Source organism: Hypanus sabinus, chromosome 6, assembly GCF_030144855.1.
Source record: "Hypanus sabinus isolate sHypSab1 chromosome 6, sHypSab1.hap1, whole genome shotgun sequence".
NCBI lineage: Eukaryota > Metazoa > Chordata > Chondrichthyes > Myliobatiformes > Dasyatidae > Hypanus > Hypanus sabinus.
Genome location: NC_082711.1, coordinates 42,329,785 through 42,357,208, shown reverse-complemented (window position 1 = coordinate 42,357,208; position 27,424 = coordinate 42,329,785). Strand labels below are relative to the sequence as shown.

At 41.6% G+C, this 27,424-nt stretch overlaps 1 protein-coding gene and 1 long non-coding RNA gene across 8 annotated transcripts in view; one reads left to right on the top strand and one right to left on the bottom strand.

Moving 5' to 3' along the window:
* Positions 1-27,424, top strand: part of jcada (junctional cadherin 5 associated a) — a 203,419-nt gene that overhangs the window by 96,526 nt on the left and 79,469 nt on the right. For 6 of the 7 annotated variants that reach the window (XM_059971991.1, XM_059971993.1, XM_059971992.1 and 3 more), the window contains exon 2: positions 25,216-25,335. The exons of the other annotated variant lie outside the window; for it this stretch is intronic. The gene's annotated coding sequence lies outside the window, so the exon portion shown is untranslated. The remainder of the gene's footprint in view (positions 1-25,215; positions 25,336-27,424) is intronic. 7 annotated transcript variants of the gene reach the window in all.
* Positions 1-27,424, bottom strand: part of LOC132395421 (uncharacterized) — a 65,169-nt gene that overhangs the window by 20,590 nt on the left and 17,155 nt on the right. The gene's annotated exons all lie outside the window — the stretch shown is intronic.

The window sequence follows — 27,424 nt, the reverse complement described above, 5'->3', positions numbered from 1 at the left end:
CGCCAGCATACATTGGATTAATTCCTCCATCAATAACTATTAAGAACTAATACTCAATTTCATAGTACTGTCGTAGTATTGGTAGTGTTCTAATTTGTTCTGTATTTAAGTATGTGATTTGTTACCAAGGTTAACAGTAATTTACCTTTTTGTATACCTTTTTAAGTATTTCCATGAAACTTTGGCTAACTGGGGCAGCTGCTTAATTAGGCCAAAATATACTAGGCCCAAGTTAATTGTTATCCACTGTATTTAGGAAAATCTGAGGTGAGAAATTGACATCAGTAATGTTGACTGTGAAACTACTGCGTTGTCCTAAAAACCAACTGGTCCAGGAAAGGAGTTATGTCATCTCCACGAGCTCAGATGACATCTATGTCCCGGCAACCACCAGTTCAGGGGTTAATATGGACTGTGCTTGTCCTGTTGTTGGTCCACAACCTGTAGATAAGTAATGACGACAATATACCTAGCATTTGGCTCTTTAGGATTCAGTCCAAATCTTAATAAACCAATGTCTCTTCCTTATTGAGAGAAGGCCCCATGCTGCCATATTTCCTTTCCTTTCCTTTCCGTTAATCCAGCTGACTATTCTATTTTTGTGTCATCTCCAAGCACAGACACAATGGTCTCTCCACCTCGCACTCCATCAAAATAGCCAGACGCCGGCTTCCTCTGGAAAGCGGCATTTCCACTGGGAAAGGGTTAATGCACGTCTTGAGGAAACCAAATTGTCTTTCAGACAAAGGCTAAAACCAGGACATGGCTCAGATATTTTACAAAATATTTTTATTTCCTGATTACATAACATGCTTTTGGACCAGATCATCTTGTCATAATCGAGGAATCAGACTGGGGAAGAAGAAGGTTATTAGTGTTACACTAAGGCTGGAGGCTGATATCTGTACATCAAGCTACATGACTGTTACTGATGAAGAATCCTAGCAGTGGACTAGCTAAACTTGCTGTGCTTTAGGAAAATGGAATATAAACAAGATGCTTAACATTTAGTTCTTCTTGCTCCAGCTTGCAAATTTAGTATTTTCTCTTTCCTTTCATCTTTTATTCCTCAGAGAGTTAAATGCCACATATTACATTCTATGCACTTGATCTCACAGTTGTAATCTATGACATTTTTCTTTCTCTTTTCCATTGACATACAGACAGTGAGATGGGGGCATAATGCAAGGGCGTGAGAAGCAGATAAGATGACAAGGAGGCAGATACAATCAGTGGCCGCTTTATTAGATACAGGAGTGGAAGCTGGTCCAATCTTCTGCTGCTGTCGCTCATCCACGTCAAGGTTTGGCATTCAGGGATGCTCTTCTGCACACCACTTTTGTAACACACGGTTATTTGAGTTATTGGCACCTTCCTGCCAGCTTGAACCAGTCTGGCCATTCTCCTCTGACCTCTCTCATCAACAAGGCATTTTCAGCCACAGAACTGCCACTCACTGTTTTTTTTTGTTTTTCCACAGCATTCTCTGTAATCTTTAGAGACTGTTGTGCGTGAAACTTCTAGGAGACAAGCAGTTTCTAAGATACTCAAACCACCCTGTCTGGCACCAGCAATCATTACATGATCAAAGTCACTTAGATTACATTTCCCTGCAATTGTAATGTTTGGTCTGAATAACAACTGAACCTTTTGACCATGTCTGCATGCTTTTATGCGTTGAGTTGCTGCCACATGATAAGTTGATTAGATATTTGCATTAATAAGCAGGTGTACAGGTGTACCTAATGAAGTGTTCTGAGTGTAATTGGAAGGATTTGAAATGCCCTGGAACATTTGACAGTGTTAACTGCAGTTCGCTCTTGCTATATATGATGGGAAGGCTTTGCCTTATGTTTCTTATATAACACAGAATTCTGAAATAATAGCATGCCTCACTCTAAATATAAAGATCAGCTTCCTTGACTTCTGCTAGATAAAGTTTTTCAAAGTAAGTTAATAATGAAATTAATCCACTTCTTTTACCGCAGTTTAACACTGTTGTTGAATTTTGACCATATTATTTGGAGAAAAATTATCAGTGCAAATGAATATCAACAATATCAGTTAAATATTAGAACAATACTAATTTCAGTTTTAATCTTCTGTTCCTAACAGAGAATAGAAAAAGGGAAAGCAGGAATAGGTCTTTCTGCTCCTAACAGAGAAATGAAAACAGAAAAGCGACAATAGCTCATTCGGTCTTTCATGCCTAACCTGCCAGTCAATGAGATTTTGGCTGATATTTTACCTCAGTGCCATTTTCCTGAACAAATCCATTACCTTAATACCCTCAATATCCCCAAATCCATCATTCTCCATGAATTTACTTGGTTACTGAGGCTCCTTATCCTCGCTTTTGTTGGAAATTCCGAAGATCCACTACCCGCTGGGTGAAGAACTTCCTTCTCATCTCACTTTTCCTCCAAGTCACTATTATCAATAGATGATAATAGATCATCTAACCTGGAACCACCTCTAAATAATCCTCATTAAAAGAATCTAGCAATCACTCAACTATAAATTCAAGCTAACTAGTCAATAGTTCCCAGTTTTATCTCTCCTTCTTTTCCTAAATAGTGGGATTATATTTGCTCTCTTCTCATCTGTGGGAACTCTTTTATAATGCATGCAATTTTGGAAGGAAAACAACCAGAACATCCATCATGTTTGCACTCTCCTACTTCCAAAACTTGGGGTGCGGGCTATCAGTTTCTCAGGATTAATCACTTGTCAATCCTCTTCATCTTCCCAATACTGCTCTTCAAAACGAATACCATTTTCTTTCATTTATTTCTCTCTAGATCTGTTTCCACTGTTTCATGGAGACATTTTGCATTTTCTTCTCTGAAGAAAACAGACATAAAATAGGTGTTTAATTTTTCTCCCTATATCCTCTTACCTGATTCTATAACAAACCACTAATCTTGTCATAGGGAATGTTTGCTGCTCCTATATCCCACTTCTTTTCTTCCCAATGTCTTTTCACCTGGAGTGACATAAGCCCCGGCTTTTTGAGCTTGAGTGACAGGTGATGTCACTGTGGTCCATCTGTGCAGCGACCACCCCAGGGCTGAACAGAGTGCAGGCAGGGAGGGGCCAGGAGACAGATAAATAAAAGGAGGCAGCAATTATAGGATACCCTGAAGAAAAACTCACTCCTATATCTTTATGTCAGTTCTGTGTACTGGTGGCAGATGAGATACCCTGAGTTCATTCAGAACCAGGACCAAAGGACTGGAGGTGTACAGTGTAGGCAGAGAAAGATCAGGTGGCCCTTAGCTTAAGAGGAATCTATATCTAGGGGATAAAATGAATGTTTCTGTGAAGAAGTGGTTCCACTTTGGTGTATTACCTATGGGTTGCCAGAGTCATAAACATCACTGAGAAAATAATGTAGAGCTGGAGGACATGGACTATCGCAGGCTCAATGGAACAGCTATAAAAAGGGACAAGGACCTGAGTTTGAGAAGCAGGATATTAAACGGAGATATCTCCAAATTACCTTAGGTACCACTGGCTAGTGGGCACAGAAACAGGAGACAGCACAGAGGAAGGGTCTCGGATTCCTCAAGCACTGTGATGGGCTCTGAGGAAGGAGGGTCCTGTGTAACCTGCTGGAAGAGCTCAGCAGGTTGAGCAGCGTCTGTGTGTTGAAACCCTGTAGCAGTTTGCGAGCTGAAACGTGGACAATGCACTTCCTCCCAGAGATGCTGTTTGACCAGCTGAGCTCCCCCGGCAGAATGCTTGTTGCTTCATTTGCCAGCATCTGTAGTTTGTGTCTGCTGTGTAAGCCAGGTAGTCTGAAGTTCAACAGGGCTGGGATCATTGTCTTTGTTGTCTGGTAGAATTTAGCCTGGTAGGAGGTGGGAAACTGAGCATAGATCAAGTTCAGTTCATTGTCATTCAACCATATATATGTATACTGCCAAACGAAACAAGTTTCACAACACTGTACATGTATATAACTCACACACGTAACACAGAAGGTAATATTACCACAAATAATAAGGTGTATTTACGACACAAGTTAATAAAGCAAACAGTATACCGTGACTGGTGCTTCATTCACGTGATGAGACCTGGAAAGTGGCAGGGAGTTCAGAGGTCTTACCGCCTGGGGGAAGGAGTTGTTTCCCTTCCTAATAGTTCTGGTCCTAATGCTGATGATGGGTGGGGGGGGGGGGGTGACACTGTTGGCCAGATGAGAGGAATCATTGACAATGCTAAGGGCCCTTCTTGTACCACACTCCTGATAAATATCTCTGACGGATGGAAGAGAAACCCCGATTATCCTCTCAGCAGTCCTCACAATCCTTTGTAGGGACTTGCAGTCAGATGCCTTGCAATTCCCATACCAGATGTTGATGCAGCTGGTCAGGACACTCTCAGTGATGCTCCTGTACAAATGGTGAGAATGGAAGCTTGTTAGAACCTCTTAACTGAGGTTCTACACAGCTTTACATGAGTTAACCCTGGCTAGGGTCTTCCTCACATCAGCTGTAGCCAAACAGAGTGCCTGCTCCTCGGGAGGAATGAAAGCCTTCTGCACCGGCACATCGTTCCGTGTATCAACCTGAGCACAAAAGACATTCATTTTATAATTTACGCACAAAACAATTACCTCAATTTTCATTTCACCATGATAGATCTTTGCTCATTTCATGATCAGCATCACCTGGGAACCTTCCCAGCACCTTAGGGAATTTTCCATTTGTGACGTCATGTCAGCACTAAAGAAAAAACAGATTTTGGAAGTTTTCAGATTCTGGAATTTCAGATAAGGGGTTTTCAACCTGTAGTTGGTATTCTTAACATCCAATGGAGTCTTGCAATCACAAGAAATGTGTAAAGGATGAACAATTACACAATTAGCTGGAGCCAGAGTGGCTGCTGCAACCGCCATTTTGAAGAAGATTCAAAAGTAGAAGAGATGGAAGTGAAAGGCAGAAAGTTACTGGGAGAATTTGAAAGGCAGAGGAATAGGCAACTGCAGCCAAGTGAATCGGTGGAGGAATATAGATTTGCAGGAGAATACTTAAGAAGGGGGCTCCAAGGGTAGTCATAGCTGAAGGGTGGTAGTGGGGACGAGCTCCCATTGCTAAACAAATGCTCTTCATGGTGTGCAACTCAAAAGGCCTCTGACAACCAAGTCCAACTCCTGGCCTTCACGTGTGGCATAGTTCTTATGCCTGGCGGAGCTGTTCTCACTGACAGGAGAAGGGGCAAAGGCGGGCCACTGGCGCCTTAAAACCAGTTGCTCTGGGCAGATGGGGCTCGTTAACCATGGATGATAGCTCATCTAGGAGAGGGAAACCCCTGATTTCAAATCTCTGCTGCCTTGTGGCTATACCCACTCATGGGAAAGGCTTTGGGAGTAAACCCCGAGGAAAAATCCAGAGTCGGAGTCCCAAAGGCAGCTGACTGCTGTACCCAGCACCGGCACGGCAACTCCTGCGATGCTGCTGACACCAAACTGTATTGACTTCCGTCATTCCTTTGGACCTGTCGTCAGCATGGGGGGGGGGGGGGGGGTCCCACTGCATGGGCAACAGACGCATCTTCTTATCAATTCTGCCCTGGCTTGCGCCCTGGAGAAGCCACTCCCAGTGACTACCAGAGGCACAGTACCCATGGTCCACCACAACCGACAGAGGCCACACACTTAAGAAGGGCCAAAAACAGTTATTAGATATCCTTGATAAGTAAAGTTAATTAAGAAGAAACATTATACAAGTGTATTAAGAGCAAAAGGGTAGGTTGGGGAAAGATTGGATTATGGATATAAAGGGGTATTGCTTCAATGGATAAGGACAAAACGGGTATTTTGGGGAACAAAGGGTAATTATTCTATGTGTAGAGCTCAGGGGTGTTGGCTAAGTAGTATATATTCACCCAAGGGAAGGATGTGAAGATGGTGAGGAATACATTCAATATCTGAACCAAGTAACCCTTAAGAAGATGGAGGGAGTAAACACATAGAGGTAAATATATCCCCAGGGCCAGGTGTGATCAATAACAGAGAGCAATGGGGAATAAGAGAAGAGATTGCTGGGCCTTGTATGAGATTTTGACATCTTCATTTGTCAAAAGTGATCTAGCCGAAGTCTGGAGGAAAGCCAATAATGTTCCTTTATTTCAAACAGGAAGTGAGGGAGGGGGGCAAATCACATAATTATCAGCAAAAATGCCTTGCGTCAGTGGTAAGGAAAGTATTGGAAAGAATTCTATCGGATAGGATTTAGGTTCATTTGGAAAGATAGGGACTAATTATGGGAAGCCAGCATAGCGTTATGGGGGATAGGGGGGCAATACCTACTTCAATAATTTGACTAAGTTTTTTGAGGAGTTAATTAAGGAGATTGATGAAGGCAGTTAAAGCTATGCTGACTTCCCCTAATCACTCCCTGTCTATGTGGACTTCAGGAAGGTATTTGATATAGTTCCATATGCTAGGCTAAGTCAAGTCAAGTCAACTTTTATTGCCATTTTGACCATAACTGTTGGTACAGTGCATAGTAAAAATGAGACAACGTTTTTCAGGACCATGGTTTACATGACACAGTACAAAAAACTAGACTGAACTACGTAATAAAAAAACACTGAGAAAGCTACACTAGACTACAGACCTACACTGGACTGCATAAAGTGCACAAAAACAGGGCAGGCATTACAATAAATAATAAACAGGACAATAGGGCAAGGTGTCAGTCCAGGATTCGGGTACTGAGGAGTCTGATAGCTTGGGGGTAGAAACTGTTACATAGTCTGGTCGTGAGAGCCCAAATGCTTTGGAGCCTTTTCCCAGATGGCAGGAGGGAGAAGAGATTGTACGAGGGGTGCATGGGGTCCGTCATAATGCTGTTTCCTTTGCGGATGCAGCATGTAGTGTAGATGGCGGGAAGAGAGACCCCGATGATCTTCTCAGCTGACCTCACTATCCGCTGCAGGGTCTTGCAATCCAAGATGGTGCAATTTCCGAACCAGGCAGTGATGCAGTTGCTCAGGATGTGCTCAATACAACCCCTGTAGAATGTGATGAGGATGGGGGGTGGGAGATGGACTTTCCTCAGCCTTCGCAAAAAGTAGAGACGCTGCTGGGCTTTCTTTGCAACCATCTCTTTTGTTTTGTAGGGTGGAGGGTACTGGCAGAAGGATGATTTTCTGATCAGAAATCTTTCACTAGTGGTGTACCCAGGATTGAAATTGGGATCTTTGCAATCTGTGAAATGTAAAATTGACTTGGATGCTTATTTAAATCACAAACTTTAATCATCTGGTGATCTCATAAGCTTATTTTAATTTAGAAAGAGTATGCAACAGTCATACCTCTCCTAGGATGTAGTTCCTTTCTTATCATTAATTCGGAGAATGTACAATCTCCCGAGTTTTCAAAGGAGTTACGTTCTGAAAGCTCTCTTGTTATGTAAAATTTAGTGCAGCAGAAGATAAAATAAACCTTTGACTATGCAGGGGAATATAACTTGGTGTTGATTATAAAAAAAAATGTCAGAAGTTAGTAAATCAATTCCCAATAAAATTGTAATAAATTTTAGGCAAACCAAGCATGTTCTGACAGGCTGAAACTTGCACGTCTTTCACCTAATCACCACTGCTGCCAGAGGTTTTTATATTTATTTTATATTGCTAAGTCAAAGGCCACTACCCATTATCTTCATCAATAAGACAGCTAAATGTTTCTGTTTTTAGAACACAGAACTTAGGACAGTACAGGACAATATAGGGCCTTTGGCCCATGATATTATGCAGACCTTTTAACCTACGCCAAGATCAAATTAACTCTTCACTCCCACATCGTCCTCCATTTTTATTTCATCTATGTGCCATATTTTCTCAGATCTACGTTTGAAACGCAATCTCCACATGTGTCCTCATCTTTTCATTGTAATAGATAAAACTTCTGTTAAGAAACAAATTAAATAAAGTAAAACCCTTCCCTTTAGTAAACTTTTATTAAGTGAATGCTTGCCAACCGGTGGGGACCTGTCACGCCTTCCATCAAATGCAGCTTAGGTTGTTGGGCTCGTATTAGAATATAGAGCATAGAACATCAAACGATAGAGCAAAGGAACAGGCCTCTCAGCCCACAATATCTGCACCAAACACAATGCCAAAAGAAACTAAGTGTCTTCCGCTTGAACCTGAACCCTATCCCTCCATTCCTTGCATATTCACGTGTCTATCAAAACCCCTTAAACACCACAGTCATATCTGCCTCAACCATCATTTCTGGCACCAATCCCACTCTTTAACAAAAGTTGCTCGACATACCTCCTTTAAGCTTTTCCTCTGTCACCTTAAATGCATGTGTTCCAGTACCCGACCTTTCTTCCCTGGGGAAAAGATTCTGACTGTCTCCCCTTTCCATGCCTCTCATTGTTGTATAAACCTCTATCAGAACCAGTTAATAGTATACCTGTTAATATTATTCCAATATTAACCAGGATATATGCAGTGAGAAAAGGTTTCAAGGGCACAACGTTCTCTAATTGCACTCAAAAGGATTTTTTAGACCATATACACACAAAAATTGAAGGATATTAGATTTTTTTGGGACTAAAGCTAATCCGGTGGAAGAAGTGCAGATTTAGCATCATTAAGGTAGTAACTTCCCCAACTTGAAAAACTATTTTAGAATGTTAAACTTCCATGGGGAAATTATGCAGGCAGTGGGAAAATGATCTCTCTTGTGTTTCTTGATCTCATTACTGGAGCTTCAATCGCACATGACCTGCCACTCTGATCTGGCCAACATCTTCATTAACCAGGTCCTACACCTGCCTTTATTGGGATCTCCCTCCTTCTTACACAAGTTTTAATTGTTATGGGGTTATTATTTATGTTTGGTGTGGGGGTAGGCCAAGGTTGGTGGGGATGTGTGGGCTAGGGTCAGTAGAGGGTGTGTGGTAATCCCACTATGCATTAAAGAGATAAAAGATACTAGACATGAGAGACTAAATGGCTTACTTTGTTTTTCCTTCCCGGGCTCATTCAGAATCAAAACAATAACCTATGTTTTGTGGCAGAAGGTGTGGTATGCTTCCTAATAAATAGCTGTGGGTAAAGATGGAGGTGGGAAATTATAGACAGCAGCAAGATGTAGATGAACTATCCTGAGGTCAGATGGATAGAACCTCGATAGATGGAGTTTAATTCAGGGAAATGCGACGGTATGCAAATAGAAATATTCATTGAGGCAAGGGAAGGAGCAATAAATGAAATCATACTGAGAAGTACAGCTTACAGAGTGACATTGGAGTGCATGTCCACAAACCTTCAAGGATAACAGGATGGGTCAATGAGGCAGTTAAATGAAGATCATGAGCAAGCTTTCATTTAAAATAAGCAAAGGCATGGCGTATAAGAACAGGAAGATTATAAACATTTCACTATAAAAATTTAACTACTGAACTTTCTTTTTCTTCAGGCCACAGTTTAAGTGCAATTATGTAGCAGTTAACTTACACCAAAAAATAATCAGGGAACAGCATAAACTAATACACATTTGCCTTTCTGACATCACTAAAACATTTCACCCTGTCGCTCAGGAGGGAATGTGGAAAATCATCCTAAAATAGTAGATTTTCATCCTCATTTTCAGTCTGGCATATAATGATAAGCAGGCCATGGGAGTAACCAACAATATATTCAATCTCAGTGCAAACTGATGGAATCACAACATTGTACAGTGCAGAAATGGGCCCTGCAGCAAAATTCATCCATACTGATCATTCTACCTATATATGCTATTATCATTTGCCAATGTTAGAGCCATTTCCCTCAACAGCTTTCCTATCTAAGTACTTGTCCAAGTGCCCTTTAAACATTGCAGTTGTACCTGCTTCCATCACTTCCTCTGGTAGTTCGTTCCAATTAACCACCACCCACTGTACGAAAAACTTACCCCTCAAATTTATTTACATTTCACCTTAACCCTATGACCTTCAGTTTTATATTCGCCACCAGGAAAGAAAGGACTCTCAGTATCTGTCCTATCTATAGCCTTCAAAATGTTTCAACCTCTGTAAAGTCATCCCTCAGCCTCCAACATTTCACTGTGAAGAAACGCAGCCTGGCCAATCTCTCCTTATCGGTAGGAACGCAAGACAGTGCAGATGCTGAACGAAAGAGCTATTGGAGGAATTCAGCAAGTCAGGAAAAATCTGGAGTCAGCATTTTGGGTTGAGACCCTTTACCTGGGAGGTGTATGTAAGACTGCTTGACCACTGAATTCCTCCAATAGTTTGTTACTTTTCTCTCCTTATAAGTAAAGCCTTCCATTCCAGGCAATATCTTCTGTAGAGTGAATCAACACTGTACAACTGCATCATGAAGTCCCAACTCTTATACTCAATGCCTCAGTCTATGAAGGCAAGCATGACAAATGCCTCTTCACTACCTTATCCACTTGTGTTACCATTATCAGGGAGCTATGAACTTGCATCCCAAGCTCCCTCTGTAATTAACTACTGCCAAGGACTTTACCATTTACTCTTTATATCCTGTTAATGTTTTAAGTCCCAAGATGCATTACCTCCCATTTGTCTGGATTAAGTTTCCATCAGCCAGTGCTTTGACCAACTTTCCAACTGATCTATGTTCCTCTCTATAGTTTCGGAGCCTCTTTTTATATTTACTACTCCAACAATGTTTGTGGTTTCAGCATACTTACTGATCAGTTCACGTACATTCTCATCCAAGCTATTTATATATATATGAAAAGTCCGAGCATCAAACTCTGCAGTACACCATTGGCTACAGACTTCCAGTAAGGAAAGCAAACTTCCACCACTACCCTCTGCCACCTATTACCAAGCCAATTTTGGATCCAGTTTGCCAACACCTAGGACCCCAACTTTGTGAACCAGCCTGCCATAAGGGTCTTGGTCAAAAGTGTTATGAGAGTCCATATTTACCATATCTACCACAGTGCCTTCAGCAATTTTCTTAATTAACTCCTCCAAAAACTCAGTCACATTTGAGAGACAGGATTGATATCAAGCCTCAGCACTTTTTTCTGCCTTTATTACCACAATGCTGAAAGTCTGATTGCAGAAATAAGCTAATCTACAGGACAAATGGCATACTATGCAACTGCATTTTGCCGCCACTCCAAAACTAAGGTCACCCCAACTTGATCTGAAGAATGCAGATGGCACTTGTACATGCACCCATTTGGAGGTTGGCCCCCAAGTCATCATCAATAAGAGAATGGGTACTACATAAAACACGTTGAGTCTTCAATTATTCTGCCTCCACCAAACAACTTTCCACTTGACAAAATATGGACTGTTTTTTGGTTTCTCCAGAGTGACCTTTCAATAACCCGATTGAGGAAATGGATATATGAAGATCATGGTCATGTGATCCCTACTTATGAAGGGTCTCAGAGCACCAGAAGGATATAATCATTTCTCCTTCCGTGAAATCTTCCAAAACCTCTAACAAGATAAGCAACCTACATCAGCATCCGCTCCCAGGCCATCATTCCCAACACTGAAGTCCCAATTGCTCTCACCACTGGGCAGGCTAATCCACCACCATATCTAACATCAGCATCCTGAAACAGAATGTCCACTCTGAGCCCTGAAGGCTCATGGCACAACACTGCCAAATGGACTGAAATAGTCTCAAAGTCTCCTTGCAACATCTCCAGTGCTTCCTGAGAATCACTGTCCTACCAATAGATCAAAATGATGAAGGAGCATTTGGAATGGCAGAAAGAACTTTGGGTCTATTCATCAGGAGAACAAAGAAACCCAGCATAAATAGTGGAACTATCACTTCATTATATAGCCACCCACCCCACTGACTACCTTCAGCCCATGTGTGGCAGGGTCTGTGGATTTCATATTGGTCTCACAAGTCACACCAGAACCCATCAAATAGGATTGGGCTAAACATTCTTAAACCTGAGGGTTTCCCAGAAGAGGAAACAAAGAAAATACTGGCCATCAGCCAGAGTTGTCAACCATCAATCTCCAAGCATAAATTTAAATCCCACCATGGCAGCTGAGGAATTCAAGTAATAAAATAATTCTGCAAACCTAGCCTCGCTAATGGCAAACATTGTGGGATTTTAGGAAAATCCCTTCAGATTCATGACTATCCTTGCCTGGTCTATCCATATGAGATTCCAGATCTACCAGAGAGTTTGGTTCTAAACATTTTCTACAATTCAGCAGTAATTAACCTCTTACTTATTCTAATATCAATCTAATCCTTTCCTCCCACATAGCCCCCTACTTTTCTTTCATCTATATGCATCTGAAATGTCCCTAATATACTGTACTTTCCTCTATCACATACCTGGCAGTGTAGAGGCAGATACAGTCCCCACCACCCTTTGCGTAAAATATCTCTGACATCCCCATTATACCTTCCTTCAATCAGCTTCAAATGATGACCCTTGTATTAGCCATATGCCCCTGAGAAAAGCCCCTGGATGTTCATTCTATCTATGCTCCTTATCACTGTGTATATTTTTAGCAAATCACCTCTCATCCTCCACTCCAGTGAGAAAAGTCCAAGCTTGTTAAATCTATCCTTATAAAACATGCATTCTAATCCAGACAGCATCCTGTTAAATCTCCACTGCATCCTCTCTAAAGCTTTCACGTCCTTCCTTTAATGAGGAGATACTCTAAGTGTGGTCTAGCCAGAGTTGCAACATTACCCGTGGCTCTTAAACTTATTCCCTTGACTAACGAAGGCCAACACATCATCTACCTTCTCAACCACCCAATCAACTTGCTCTGCATCTTGAGGGGATCTATGGTACCCAAGATTCCTCCATTTCTCAGTCTGCTAAGAACCCTGTATTCTGTCTTCAAGTTCGACTTTCCAAAGCGTATCACTGTAGACTTTACCAGATTGAATTCTATCTGCCACTTCTCAACCAGTTCTGCATCCTATCGATGTGCTATCGTAACCTATGACAACCAGTACCTGAAAAATGTAGCTATGAGTAAGATAGGATAGACCATGGTTATTTTCTTTGTAAATGAGGAGGTTTTATTGATAGAATTTTCTAGAGTTATGAGGTCCTGATAATTGGTACTTGGTTTCTTATCGTCATATGTACAGAGATATGATGAAAAGCTGTTTTTTGCATGCATCCAGGCAGATAGTTCCAAGCATAGATACATCAAAGTTGCACAAAAGGAAAAGCAGTAAGAGAATGCAAAATATAGTGTTACAGTAACGTAGAAAGTGCAGTGCGGGGGCATGAAGAGACGAAAAGTTCATGCTCATCAAACAAGAGGTCCGTTCAAAAGTCTTAGAATAGCAGGACAGAAATGTCCTGGTGGACTGCTCGTTTCAATGGATGCTGCCTGACCTGCTGAGTTCCTGCAGCTTGTTTGTACGTGTAGAAATGTCCTTGAGCCTGGTAATGCACATTCTCAAGCTGTTGTATTTCCTGCCCAATGGGACAAGGTAAGAGAGAGAAAGACTGGTGTGGGAGGGGGTCCTTGGATATACAGGAAGACTTACTTCCCTGAGTGAGAGCAAAAGCCAGGAGACATACAGTACAATGCAAAAGTCTTAGGCACATATATATAGTTAGGGTCCCCAAGGATTTTGCACTGTACTGTGTTTCTCAACATGGAACGGACAGCAAGTCTGTAAATCTAGCATAACAAAGGATAAAGGAAATCCAGGTGCTGCAGGTGCTGGAAATCCAAGCAACACACACAAAATGCTGGAGGAACCCAGCAGGTCAGGCAGCATCTATGGAAAAAAAGTACAGTTGATGTTTTGGGCCGAGACCTTTCAGCAGGACTCCAGTCCTGACAAAGCATCTCAGTAATGAAGGATGTTGGGAATGGCAAGGTTGGAGACCCGCAGGAGGGGTGGGGGACAGGTGGCACAGAAAGAATGCTGGGGTGGGGATAGCATGGGTGCAGACACACCAGCCCTGAGACACCAGGCAAGGTCATTTGATTTCAAACATTTGGTTTATTGATCATTACAGAATGTCTCACTGGTGCTTCCCCTCTCCCTTACCCTTTTTCCAACCATGATTCCCCTCTCCCTGCTCCCTTCCCACTCTCAGTCCACAATAGAGACCCATATCAGAATCAGGTTTATCATCACTCACATCTGTCACCGAATTTTTTTCTTGCAGCAGTACAGTGCAATACATAAAATTACCCCAGTACCATGCAAAAGTATTAGGCACACTAACTATATACGTGCTTAAGCCTTTTACACAGCACTGCAGATTTTAATATCTGGTCAAAGGATTAGAGGCTAGATTTGGAAATTTTTTCACCTAAATGATCAACGCAATATGCAAGTCACCGTCTGTAAAGAGCAGAAAATCTTCACCACATTTGAACATGCTTGTCAAAATGACGGCCAAGTTATGATTTCAGGGCCGTGGGCCTAGTGCAGAAAGGTGGTGTTTCAGTGGATGGCCTTCTTCGACTCACCATAACCCTTACAGACTGAAGGGTTTCATTCTGTCTTCGACAATTCTACGATATCACAGTAATTTGCACAGGAACAGCAATATATCGGAAAACTCAATTTTAACTCCAGGCCATGCTTAAGTGAGCAATGTAAATCAGCAACTCACCCACTTCAACAGGGTTAACCATATTTTATAAAATCATATTGAGCAAGAGAGTCATTGAGTCATTCAATTGGCCAGAAACTCTCCTATTTTGGGTGGGAAGCAGGGAGAACTACATGGCTGGGAGGGACTCTGCCATCAGCAGTGAAGAAGCAGGATCATCTGTGACTGGGTTTCAGCAACAACACATCAGGGGAAGTTTAAAACTCTGATGTCCTGCCCAGAGGATTACTTCTGCTAATTGCTTCCAATTAGTGAGTAATTTCAACTTGTGATTTATTTCCTGTTATTTTTTCAAATTAAACAGACCAAATAATATTGATAGCTACTTTAAACTCAAATGTTGTCAGGAGTTTTGTCTTAAACTTGGAATAACTTCAAGTATATGCCCCGCAGTCCATTACCAGTAACTGTTATCTGCTCTCTGCTCCCCTAAAAGGATGAACATAAGGAAAATGGCACTTTTAAAGGTTGGGGGGGGGGGGGGATGCGAATGCCTGGCCTGTACTTTCAGTCCAGCAAGCCTCCAAATAATAGGCCTAAATAGTGATTTAGTCAATCTGTGCTATGTATTGCAACTGAGCCAAGTGGAAATTGTGATCTTACTGTGTTCATGCCAAGTTTCATCACTGTTAGCACTGGTAATGTACACACAATGCATGTAATGGCTCAACAATAGCATGCATAGAACAAACCCTCGCAGCAAAATCAGGAAAAATGATGCAGTTCGATTCAGGCCATAGTGTAGCTCAAATAACTCAACAGTAAATTAGTAAACTTAATGCAGAAAACATCCCTCTACATTTCATGGAAAGAACACTGAGTAGTAATGGAAAAGTTAAGAAAGTCAGCCAAAGGTTGCCAAAACTGTGTTTTTATTAAAGAACCTTGGAGTTTTGGAACACAAGAGAAAGTGTGGACTCATTCAGCAGGTCCGGCAGCATCTGTGGAAATGTTTCAGGGCAGTGACCCTTTGTCTTAACTTGGGGTGAGAGAAAATAGAGAAGGTGGGGGTGAAATGGATAGGACAAAAGAGAAGCCACGGTTGCCATGGGGATGTGTTGCAGAGGTGATTGGATTAATGAAAATAAGAACACAAACAAAGGACTCTGAAAAAAAGTTGTTAAATGCAGGGTTGCGGGATATGGCCAATAGGTGAGACTGTGCTAACAGAGAAAGAAAATCTGATGCAACATCACAAACGGTCACTTGTATAATGGACAGTTCTGATAAAGAGAGAATAAAGTTGTTGAATTTTATATCAAATACAGAAAGCTATAAAGTGCTCAGATAGAAAATAAGGTGTTGTTCTTCAAACTTACATTAGGCCTCATTAGATCAGTGTGGGTGTTAAAAGGATTAAAGTGGCAGACAACAGTGAGTCACCCCAGTGGATTGATGCAGATGTTCTGCAGAACCAATCTGCAGTTCATTTCACCAGAGTAAAGACGACCACGTTTTTTAACACTGAATCTAGTACATTAGACTAGCAGAAGTGCAAGTGAATCACTGCTTCACCTGAAAGGACTATTTGGGTCCCCAAATAAGAGTAGAGGTTTAAACAAAAGGTGTGCCTCTTCTGTACTTGCAAAGGAAGGCGGTGTTAAAAGGGGAGTGGGTAAGGAAGATCATACAGTGGATCATTTAGGATTGGTCCCAACCAAATGCTGAATGGGAGAAGAGGGGAAAATATGTCTGATGCAGACATCTTCCCAGAAGGTGATGGAAATTGTGAAGGACAATTTTTTGAACGTGGAGACTGGTAAGCATCTGGGGAGCTCTATCCAGGGGAGGGCGGAATGAGAGCAAAAGTGCAGGGAAAATATGAGACATGATCAAAGATTGTTTAGATGTCTGTAGGCATCTTGAAGAGCCAATATACAGTGGGTGCAGGGGGTGCTTTGTTAATGATCTCAGAGAATGAGCCCAGGGAATTCTTGTTTAATGAAGCCAATAATGCTTGGTTAAAGGGCCTAGTCTTGTCCACTACAGAGTGGCCCTGCGTGACTAAAGTTGCTCAGCCCAAGGAAACCAAGGTTTCACATTATTAGGAATTTGTCGTATTGTGTTGGCACAACATGCAACAAAAATACAACATTCAACAATTACAAATAGAGAATTATATACAATTCAAGTTAGAAGTACAGATATGGAATAAATCTGCATAAATACATATAGTGCCTATAAAAAGTATTCACCCCCTTTGGAAGTTTTCATGTTTTATTGTTTTACATTGAATCACAGTGGAGTTATTTGGCTTTTTTGACACTGATCAACAGGAAAGACTCTTCCGTGTCATGGTGAAAGCAAATTTCTACAAATTAGTCTAAATTTATTACAATTATCAAACACAAAATAATTGATTGCCTAAGTATTTACCCTCTTCAAGTCAATGCTTAGTAGATGCACATTTGGCAGCAATTACAAACTTGAGTCTGTGGATAGGTCTCTGTCAGCATTGCAAATCTGGACACTGCCATTTTTCCCCATTTATATTTACAAAACTGCTCAAGCTGTATCAGATTGCAGGAGGATTATGAGTGAACAGCCCTTTTCAAGTCCAGCCACAAAATCTCAATTTGATTGCAGTCTGGACTCTGACTTGGTCACTCCAGGACAATAACATTTATTCTTTTGGAGCCATTACTGTGTAACTTTGGCTGTATGCTTAGGGTTATTGTCTTGCTGGAAAACAAATTTTTTCCCAAGTCGCAATTCTCTTGCAGAGTGCATCAGGTTTTTCTCCATGATTTGCCTATATTTTGCTGCATTAATTTTATCCTTCACCTTCACAAACCTTCCAGGGCCTACTGCAGTGAAGCATCTCGACAGCATGATGCAGCCAACACCATGCTTCATGGTAGGGATGGTGTATTTTTGATGTTGTGCAGTGTTTGGCTTACACCAAACATAATGTTTAGTCTGGTGGCCAAAAAAGCTCAATTTTGGTTTCATCAGACCATAGAACCTTCTTCTAGCTGACTTCAGAATCTCTCACATGCCTTCTGGCAAACTCTAGCCGAGATTTCATTGGAGTTTTGTTTCAATAGTGGTTTTCTTTTTGCCACCCTCCCATAAAGCTGTGACTGGTGAAGTACCCAGGCATCAGTTGTCATATGCGCAGTCTCTCCCATCTCAACCGCTGAAGCTTGTAACTCCGCCAGAGTTCTCATAGGCCTCTCTCACTAGTCACTTGCACAATGAGGACGGCCTGCTGTAGGCAGATTTACAGCTGTGCCATATTCTTTCCATTTCTTGATGATTGACTTAACTGTACACCAAGGGATATTCAGCGACTTGGAAATTTTTTTGATTCCCACTCCTGATTTGTGCTTTTCAATAATCTTTTCGCATAGTTGTTTGAAGTGTTCTTTTGTCTTCATGGTGCAATTTTTACCAGGATACTGACTCAGCAGCAGTTGGAGCTTCCAGATTCAGGTATATTTTTACTCAGTCAATTGAAACACACTTTGACTGCACACAGGTCTCCAAAAACAGATTTCCATTTAACTAATCGTGTGACTTCTAAAACCAGTTGGCTACACTTGTGATGATTTGGTGTGTCATATTAAAAGGGGTGAATACTTATGCAATCAATTATTTTGTTTTATATTTGTAATTAATTTAGATTACATTGTAGAGATCTGCTTTCACTTTGACACAAAAGAGTCATTTTCTGTTGATCAGCGCTAAAAAAGCCAAGTTAAATCCCATGATTCAATGTTGTAAAACAATAAAACATGAAAACTGCTGGGGGATGAATACTTTTTATGGGCACTGTAAATACCAGCATGGATTTATAACAGAGGCCGCATTATAGAAAGTAGTTTAGTGTTTACAGTGCAGTGAAGTGACTGAAGTAGTAAAGGGAGGTTTGTGTGTGTGGGTGGGGGAGCTTGCTGGAATGATTGATCAGATTAACTGTCAGGGGGAAGTAACTTGTAATCATGGCATGAAGTTTTTATTTTAATAGCTTGACACTATTATTTAATTAATTCAATTAATTAATCAATTATTGTCCATTACGCCACAGGTCTTTCATCTCTGGTGGTGTTCAGGGCTTCCTTCATCATATCAGTAGCTTCCTCTTAGTTCTCACTTTTGTCAGCCATGCAGGTTCCAGGTGGAGAGTCCGGATTACACCGCACTCAGATGTAGAAGGAATCTTCATTGCTGTTTCTGTAACAATCTTGTTTTACCAGTCAGGGTTGACAACCCTGAACTGAACAGCCAAACCTGAAGGACCAGTGGACCACCTTTATTCTGGCCTCTACCCTTTGACCTGTTTGACATGGGCGATCCTACCATGAGCCAAAGCATAAAACCCTGACGCCAGCCAACGTAGCTATCTGGATCACTGAGGCGTGAAAGTCTTCGAACCCTACAACAAAGTTGAGGTCCTCTTGGAGGGGTATTATCTAATATCTTGGCTATTGACAGTACTTTTTAGTAGCTTGTGTATAGACAGTAAGAACACAAAATCCATGGTCAACCCTGGCCAACAGAGGCCCACACCTTTACAGTGCTTTCCAGAAAGGGTTTTTTTTGGAAAAGGCGCTTTGCTGGGTGGGTAGTAGATTTGGAGCAAAGACCCAAGGGGTGGGCAGAAAAGTATAAACAACCCACTTCTGCCTGTCCACTGCCAATAATTCTCAAAAAAAGACAATCCCAGCCTTTTCACACAATTGCATTCACAGTCACCCTCCTTACACCCTGCAAAATTATCAAACTTGATGTGCTTTGCCATTGCTAGGACTTCCTATTAATTTGATTATGAATTTTCTTTAAAGTACGATCACAGTACTTTATTCTCCCACTTCACCAAGTTCCCCCACTTGAATGAATTCCAGCATCTGCACTCTGTTGAAATACACACAGTGTCAGGGCCTTGGTTAACAAGGGGTAGTTGCATTGGAGGCAGCTTGGAGAAAGATCTCTGCTTGCTGGATAAGGAGGTTGATCTGGGAGGAATATTTGGGCGTACTAGTGATATGTTCATTGGAGTTTAGAACAATGAGATGTTCCTGATGAAGGGCCTCAGCGTGAAACGTGGACTATTTACTCTTTTCCGTAGAAGCTGCCTGACCTGTTGAGTTCCTCCAGCATTTTGTGCGTGCGTTGCTTGGATTTCCAGCTCTGTAGATTTTCTCCTTTTTGTGAGAGGTCATTTATTGAAGGATCTCAAGGAGATTGGTGTTAGAAGAATACTTACCTGTGGGGGAATCTAGAACTAGGGCAGAGTTTCACACAATAGGTTGTATGTGCCCTTAATACAGTGCTAAAGGGAAGTTTCTTCTCTCATTGGCTTATCAATATTTGGAACTTTCTTCGTTGGAGAGTTGTGAGTTTCTAGGGCTGAGAGCTTTAGTCCATAGTCAAGAGTTATGTTCAATAAGCATGAAAGAGGAAATTAGACCAAGATTAGATCTTACTTAAACCATAGAACCATAGAACACTACAGCACAGTACAGGCCCTTCAGCCCTCCATGTTGTGCTGACCCATACAATCCTTTAAAAAAGTACTAAACCCACACTACCCCATAACCCTCCATTTTTCTTTCATCCATGTGCCTGTCCAAGAGGCTCTTAAATACCCCTAATGTTTTAGCCTCCACCACCATCCCTGGCAAGTCATTCCAGGCACTCGCAACCCTCTGTGTAAAAAACTTACCCCTGATGTCCCCCCTAAACTTTCCTCCCTTAATTTTGTACACATGCCCTCTGGTGTTTGCTATTGGTGCCCTGGGAAACAGGTACTGACTATCCACCCTATCTATGCCTCCCATAATCTTGCAGACCTCTATCAAGTCCCCTCTCATTCTTCTACGCTCCAAAGAGAAAAGTCCCAGCTCTGCTAACCTTGCTTCATATGACGTTCTCCAATCCAAGCAACATCCTGGTAAATCTCCTCTGCACCCTCTCCATAGCTTCCACATCCTTCCTATAATGAGATGACCAGAATTGAACACAAAGTGCAGTCTCACCAGAGGTTTGTAGAGTTGCAACATGACCTCTCTACTCTTGAACTCAATCCCCGTTAATGAAGCCTAGCATCCCATAGGCCTTGTTAACTACCCTATCAACCTGTGCAGCGACCTTGAGGGATGTATGGATTTGAACCCCAAGGTCCCTCTGTTCATCCATAATGGCAGAACTAACTCAAGATGCCACTTGCCATCTCCTGTTCTTATCCCTCTTTTTATTCTTACTTGCATACTTACTTACTGCCCATTACACTGCTGGTGTTCAGGGCATCAGACCTCTCTCAGTCTGGCCTCTATTCTTTGCCCTGTTTGAATGGATGTCCCTATTAAGAGTCAAAGCACAAAGCCCTGACTCCAGCCAACATAACTCTCTGGATCATTGAGGCACACAAGACTCCAAACCTTATGCCAAGGTTGTGGTCTTCTTGGAGGCTTATTTGCATAGAAAGAAGGTAATTCAAGTGCCAGTGGGACTTGATTACATATTTAAGTAACTAGGAACCAGACTGCATCGGATAATTTATTTAAAATTTTCTTCTTCACCCTCATTTGTACACAGTACACCACTTACATTTTCCCAAAGTCTTCCATGCTGTGAATCATTTTATCCAGTAACCCAAACAGATCAGCTGACCTCACCTCCAAGCACTTGTTGAGAGGATTCTATCAATAATGTTTTCTTTTACAATTTCCTTTTCATTGTTTCTGCCCAAATGTCAGTCACAAGCCTCCCTCACAAAGGAGCTGACTCAATTAACAGTCTCTGTACTGGTACTTCGCACCAGTTGCTCCTTGACTGGAATTTGAATGCATTAAATAACAAAGCCTCAGGCCTCAGCTGCACCCTCTGGAATGGAATCATGTTCCGTACTTTACACTGAGGGTTACAATGTGCTTCGATCATTTGTATCATCTGGCACAGGAGGAGGGTGCTGACTGCTAAGTGACGCTTGCAGGAGAAGAAACACTGAGCTGTTAAATTTAGAGTGCAATCTGATTTGCTCTGTGTTCTCCACACACCAGAAGAACTCAGCCAGTGGAGCCAGAGAGAATTAAAGCACAGAGGAGAGAATGCAGGTTGGCCTGGAAAAAAATGTTCCTTGCTCCACTCCTCCAACGTTTAATACTAGCTATCTCCCTCCTACCTTTCAATCCATACGAAGGGCATGCCTGACACACTGAGTTCCACATTGCTCCAGATTCGAGCATCTGCAGTCTCTTGTGTCTCCTCGGGTATGCTAAAGACAGTGGCTGACCTCAGTCTCAGATTCACGATGTGCGTATTTCACTTGGGTAAAATGGTTAATCGGTTATTCATTGTCACAGTTCCGAGACACAGTGAAAATCTTTGTCTTGGATGACATCCATACAGATTATTTCACTCCAACACTATGCTGTGGTAGTATATAAGGGAAAACAATAACAGAATGCACGATAAAGTGTTATAGTTCCAGAGAAAGAGCAGTTCCGACAGACAAGAAGGTGCAAGGCCATAATGTGGTAGAATATGAGGACAAGAGTGCATTCTGTCATACCAAGGAACTGTTCAGTAGTCTTACAGCTGGGGGATAGTAACGATCCTTGAGACTGGTGCTTCATGCTTACAGGCTTTTGTATCTTTTGTCCAAGGGGAGAAGAGAGAACGTTTGGGTGGTCGGCTGCTTTATAGAGGTAGGAAGAACTGTAGGCAGAATTCATGGGAGAAGGGGAGGAGGGGTGGTGGAGACAGGCTGCTTTCTGTGTTGTGCTGAGCTGTGAGCTTTCTGCATTTTTTTTTGCTGTCTCAGGCAGAGCAGTTGCTACACCAAGCTGCAATGCACCTGGGTAGGTGCTGTCTATGGTGAGTCAATAAAAACTGTTGAGGTTCAAAGGGGACATCCCAGATTTCATTGGTGAACTTTCTTGGCTGCAACATCTAGATGATGGGACCAAGGGAGGATATTGGTGATGCTCACTCTTAGGAACTTGAAGGACAAGGATTTCTCTAATATTGAAATAGCCAAATATTTTTCAAGTTAATGATTTTAATGCTGTCTTTGGTCCTTTACATGTACTTCAGCAAAATACTGAGGCACAGAAAGTTTGCATAGAGCCCACTTATGTTGAAAGGCCCAGGCAGTCTTTTGCAGTGTTCCATTCTCTGTGTCTATAATTACTTCATTCCATTTTTAGGACCAATACAACTCAGGATCTTTTGACTTCTCTCATTAAAAACAAACTAAATTTTGCAGACAATCTACCAATTACAATGAAGTCAGACATCTTTCTCAGGCCATGCAATGATAGCACTGCACAATTCCATGGCAGATTGCATGGAATGGTGGATTTGTACAGCGCAGAAATAGCTTCTTTAGCCCATCATGTCCATGTCAACCTTTCTGCCCATCTATACTCACCTCATTTGCTTGCATTAGGTCTGTATCCTTCTATGGCTGTCCTATTTAAGTGTCTGTCTAAATATATCTTAAATGAAATATTTTCTGATTCCAACACAGCTCCTGGCAGAACATTTCAGATACCAACCATTCTATGTATAAAGTAAAAATGTCCCCACCAATCCCTTTTAAAACTCCTCCTTCTCAGCTTAAACCTGTGCCTTCTTTTAACATTTTTTATACACACACACATACACACACGTATGTATGTATGCATAGGAGATGATAAGAAAAAGGAGCAGAAGTAGGCCATTTGGCTCATCATGGCTGTCCATTTCCCTCTCAGCCCCAACTCCTCCCTTCTCCATATCCCTTCGTGCCTGGGCTAATCATCAATCTATAAACCTTTGCCTTAAATAAATCCAGTGACCTGCCCTCCACAGCCACCTGTTTATTTATGTGTGTGAATATAAATAAACTACAAAAAAATATAGACACACACACACACACACACACACACACACACTCTCTCTCTCTCTCTCTCTCTCTCTCTCTTTCTTTGAAGCCCCACACCAGGAAGCATCTAGCATCTGGGCTCCACGGCGTGGGGGTCTGGGATTCAGGTCCCAATGATCAGTGATGGCAGCCCCAGTAGGGATGCTAGGCTGGACCCCTCATGCTTACGCTACATCTGCCCATAAATGAGAGTGAGATGAACACAAAGAGCCATGCTGGCTTGGACATCGCCCAGATTAACAAGATCCATGCCAATGGCTAGGGAACTGAGACCATCTGGTGAGAAATTGTCTACCAGAGCAAACAATAAACGGACGAGACTGGGCAATGTGGAATTATTGGAATGCTGCTTTAACAGCAACCCACATGAGAGAGGATACATCAAGCACATGTGGGGATTCTGGCAACAGCGAAGACCATCATCTACATTCCCAGAAAAACAACCGGTTACCCAGCGATCAACTGTTGTCGACAGAGGATTGCTTTCACATCTTTAATTGGACTGCCCAACCAACCAGACATAGTAATATTGGATAAGGAACAGAAGAAAGCAATAGTAATAAATGTAGCAATCCCAACTGAGGAATCCCAATTCTTCCATCAGGAAGAAAGAATACGAGAAGCTGGAGAAATACCAGGGCTTGGAAGATCAGATAGAAAGGATGTGGAATTTTAAAGCCAGAGTAATCCCAGGGGACATCTGAACTGGGAGAGTAGCTCCAACAAATCCTAGGAGCAACATCTGAGATCTCGGTCCAGAAGAGCACATTACTAAGAACAGCAAGGATACAGTGTTGAACCCTTATGCTCCCAGGCCTCTGGTAGAGGACCCAAGACCGAGACATACATACTACCCGTAAGGGGTGAGGAGAAAATTATTTATATATGTATATGCGTGTCTGTATATATCAGCAAAGGTCAACCCTCATCGTCCTTTGTTCCAGGCAAAGCAAGCCCAGCCTATCTGATTCCTCCCCATGGCCAAAGTCCACCAATCCAGATGACTTCTTGGTGCTTTGGACTCTCGACAACATCCTTCATCTCGTGCGGTGACCAAAAATGCACACAATATCAGTCGTATAAGGATATTGTCCTGATGTGTGTTAATAGGCAAAACACCATGGACTGGGTGGACTAAGCAGGCTGTTTCTGTACTATACAACTCTATGACTCTGCTTAAAGTTCATTCTAACCAGTAAGTATAATATGCAACTTGCCATGCATGCAACTAAGCACAGGTAACCCAAAACTAAATTTAAGTTGAAGGCTTTCTAGAGAATGTATCAGGTCTGTTATGCATGACCTCCAAACTTTGAAGACAGTTTTACTTGGAGATAGATAAGAGTCTAAGCTAATGAAGATTTTTCCCTTTGATCCTCACACGCTATCAGAATCAGTGAAGGCAGCAAGGAGTTGGCTACTGATTTACAAAAAAAAAACACAACGATGACATTGACATATCTATGATAAGAAGAGTGGAAAATATCTAAAAATATTGCAGCCTCATTTACCTATCACAACTTCACACTACTCTCTTCATTTGCTATTCAGAAAGTCTTGTGGTACAGCTTACTACATGGTAATAGCTTGCTGATATCCAATGCTGGTTAATATGTGAAGAATGTCTGGTTTATTCAGGATATTAGCAGATCCTTGATATTCGTGAATCTGGACCCCATCAACTTGCTCATTTCTTTTCTCTCCCAGACAGACAAATAATTACATGCATTTTTCTTTTACACAGATTTGTTTAAAGATTATACAACTCAAGAATGTAGAAAGGAGAATTTGAGTTTTTGCTCAACGTTGGAAATTCTACCAAACTATACTCCATGGATTAGAGTGCAGCCAAACATGCAGTCAGGTAAAGTTTGCAAACGGCGCTGGATTGGGCTTGGGGGGTGATGAAGGGTGGTTAATTTTCACATACACATAGTCCAAATGACAGCATCTACATAGCAGAGCAATTGCCACATTATACTTAGTCTGCCAGCTCTGAGGAATCTGAGCTAATTACACCCTACAACATGAAGGCTCCTGAACCAGCGTGAAGAACATCCTTCACCACTGCTCTGAACTGATTCTATACCTACAGCCTAATTCCAAGGACTTCTTACGACCTATTTCCTCAGTATTAATTTCACATGTAGGTTGTTTTCTTTTGCACATTTCTTGTTCGTCAGCTTTTGTCTGTTTATAACAAAAGAGAAAATCTGCAGATGCTGGAAATCTAAGGCAACACACACAAAATGCTGGAGGAACTCAGCAGGCCAGGCAGCATCTATGAAAAAGAGAAAACAGTCAATGTTCCAGTCCGAGACCCTTCATTCCGACTGAAGAAGGATCTCAGCCCAAAATATTGGCTGCACTCATTTCCATAGATGCTTTCTAGCATGCTGAGTTCCTCCAGCATTTTGTGTGTGTTGCTTGTCTGTTTATTTATAGTTTTTCATAAAATTATCTTCTATTTCCTTTTTCTCCTGTAAATGTCTGCAAGAAAAAGAATCTCAAGGTAGTATATGGCAACATATAATTTCTTTAATAATAAATTTACATTGACTTTAAACTTTGAACCCCAATGCTGAATGAAGACTAGGACCCTGGGGATACTAAATGATTATTTTAATAGAGTCATAGTGCTACAGTATGTAGCATGGAAATGGGTCTTTCAGCCTGGTCGTTTGTGCCAACCAAGTTGCCTGACTGGAACAGTATCAATTGCCTAACAATTATCCCAAATCCTCTCCATTCCATTTCCTTCCGTCAAATGGAAATCAAGTCACTCACACATCACTCCCAAACCTTGTCTTTCTTTTAAAAGGAAGCTGATTGTGATCTGAAGACTGATGAACCCTTCATCTCCGTTCTCTTCAATGGACAGTTATGTAGCACAAAGAAATGTACCAGGATAATATGTTTCTCCATCTATTTTTAATCTGTCCTTTCAGTCAGATTCAGATATAAACTCAGTGGCCACTTTATTAGGTACACCTGCTCATTCATGCAAATATCTGATCAGCCAATCAATGCATAAAAGCATGTAGATGTGGTCAAGAGGTTCACTTGTTGTTCAGAACAAACATCAGAATGGGGAAGAAATGTGATGTAGCTGACTTTGACCACGGTATGATTGCTGGTGTCAGACGGGGTGGTTTGGGCATCTCAGAAACTGCTGATCTTCTGAGATCTTCAGTCTCGAGAGTTTACAGAGAATGGTGCAAACAAAAAACACCCAGTGAGCATTAGTTCTGTGGCATAAACGGCTTGTTAATGAGAGGGGACAGAAGACAATGTCTAGACTGATTCATACTGACAGGGAGGTGACAAGAGGTATCAAATAAAGAAGCCACGGAGTGTTATTGTCCACTAATTAGATGTTGGGCTTCAGAAAATATATTTAACATACATAACAGTACGGTTAGCTCATGAATGTCATTAAACTACACACATGAAAGCTGTCTTAGTCTCCACATAATTAGAAAACTGAAAATATGACTTTTTTTTGGAATCAACAGCAGTTCGTTTTCAAAAATTCTACGAATCCTATAGGGCTGTACAGTACAGAAAAAGGCCCTTCAGTGTCCATGTTCACGCTGACCACTGAGGCTATTTAGAATTAGAATAATCAGAACCAAAGTTATTACTACTGACCGAGTTAATGTGATATTTGCAGTAGTGGTATAGTGCAGATTTAAAATTGCTATTAATTACAAAGTATATTGTGCAGGAAACAAAGAAATAATGAGTTACTGTCCGTAGATTGAAGGACTACTCAGAAATCTGATGGTGTTGGGGAAGAAGCTTTTTCTGAATTGTTGAATGTCGGTCTTTAGGTTCCTGATCTCTTCCACAATGGTAGTAATGAGGAGAGGATATGTACCAGAGGGTGAGGATCTTTGGTAATGGATGCCTCCTTTTTGAGGCACTTGCTCCTGAAGACATCCTCAATGGTG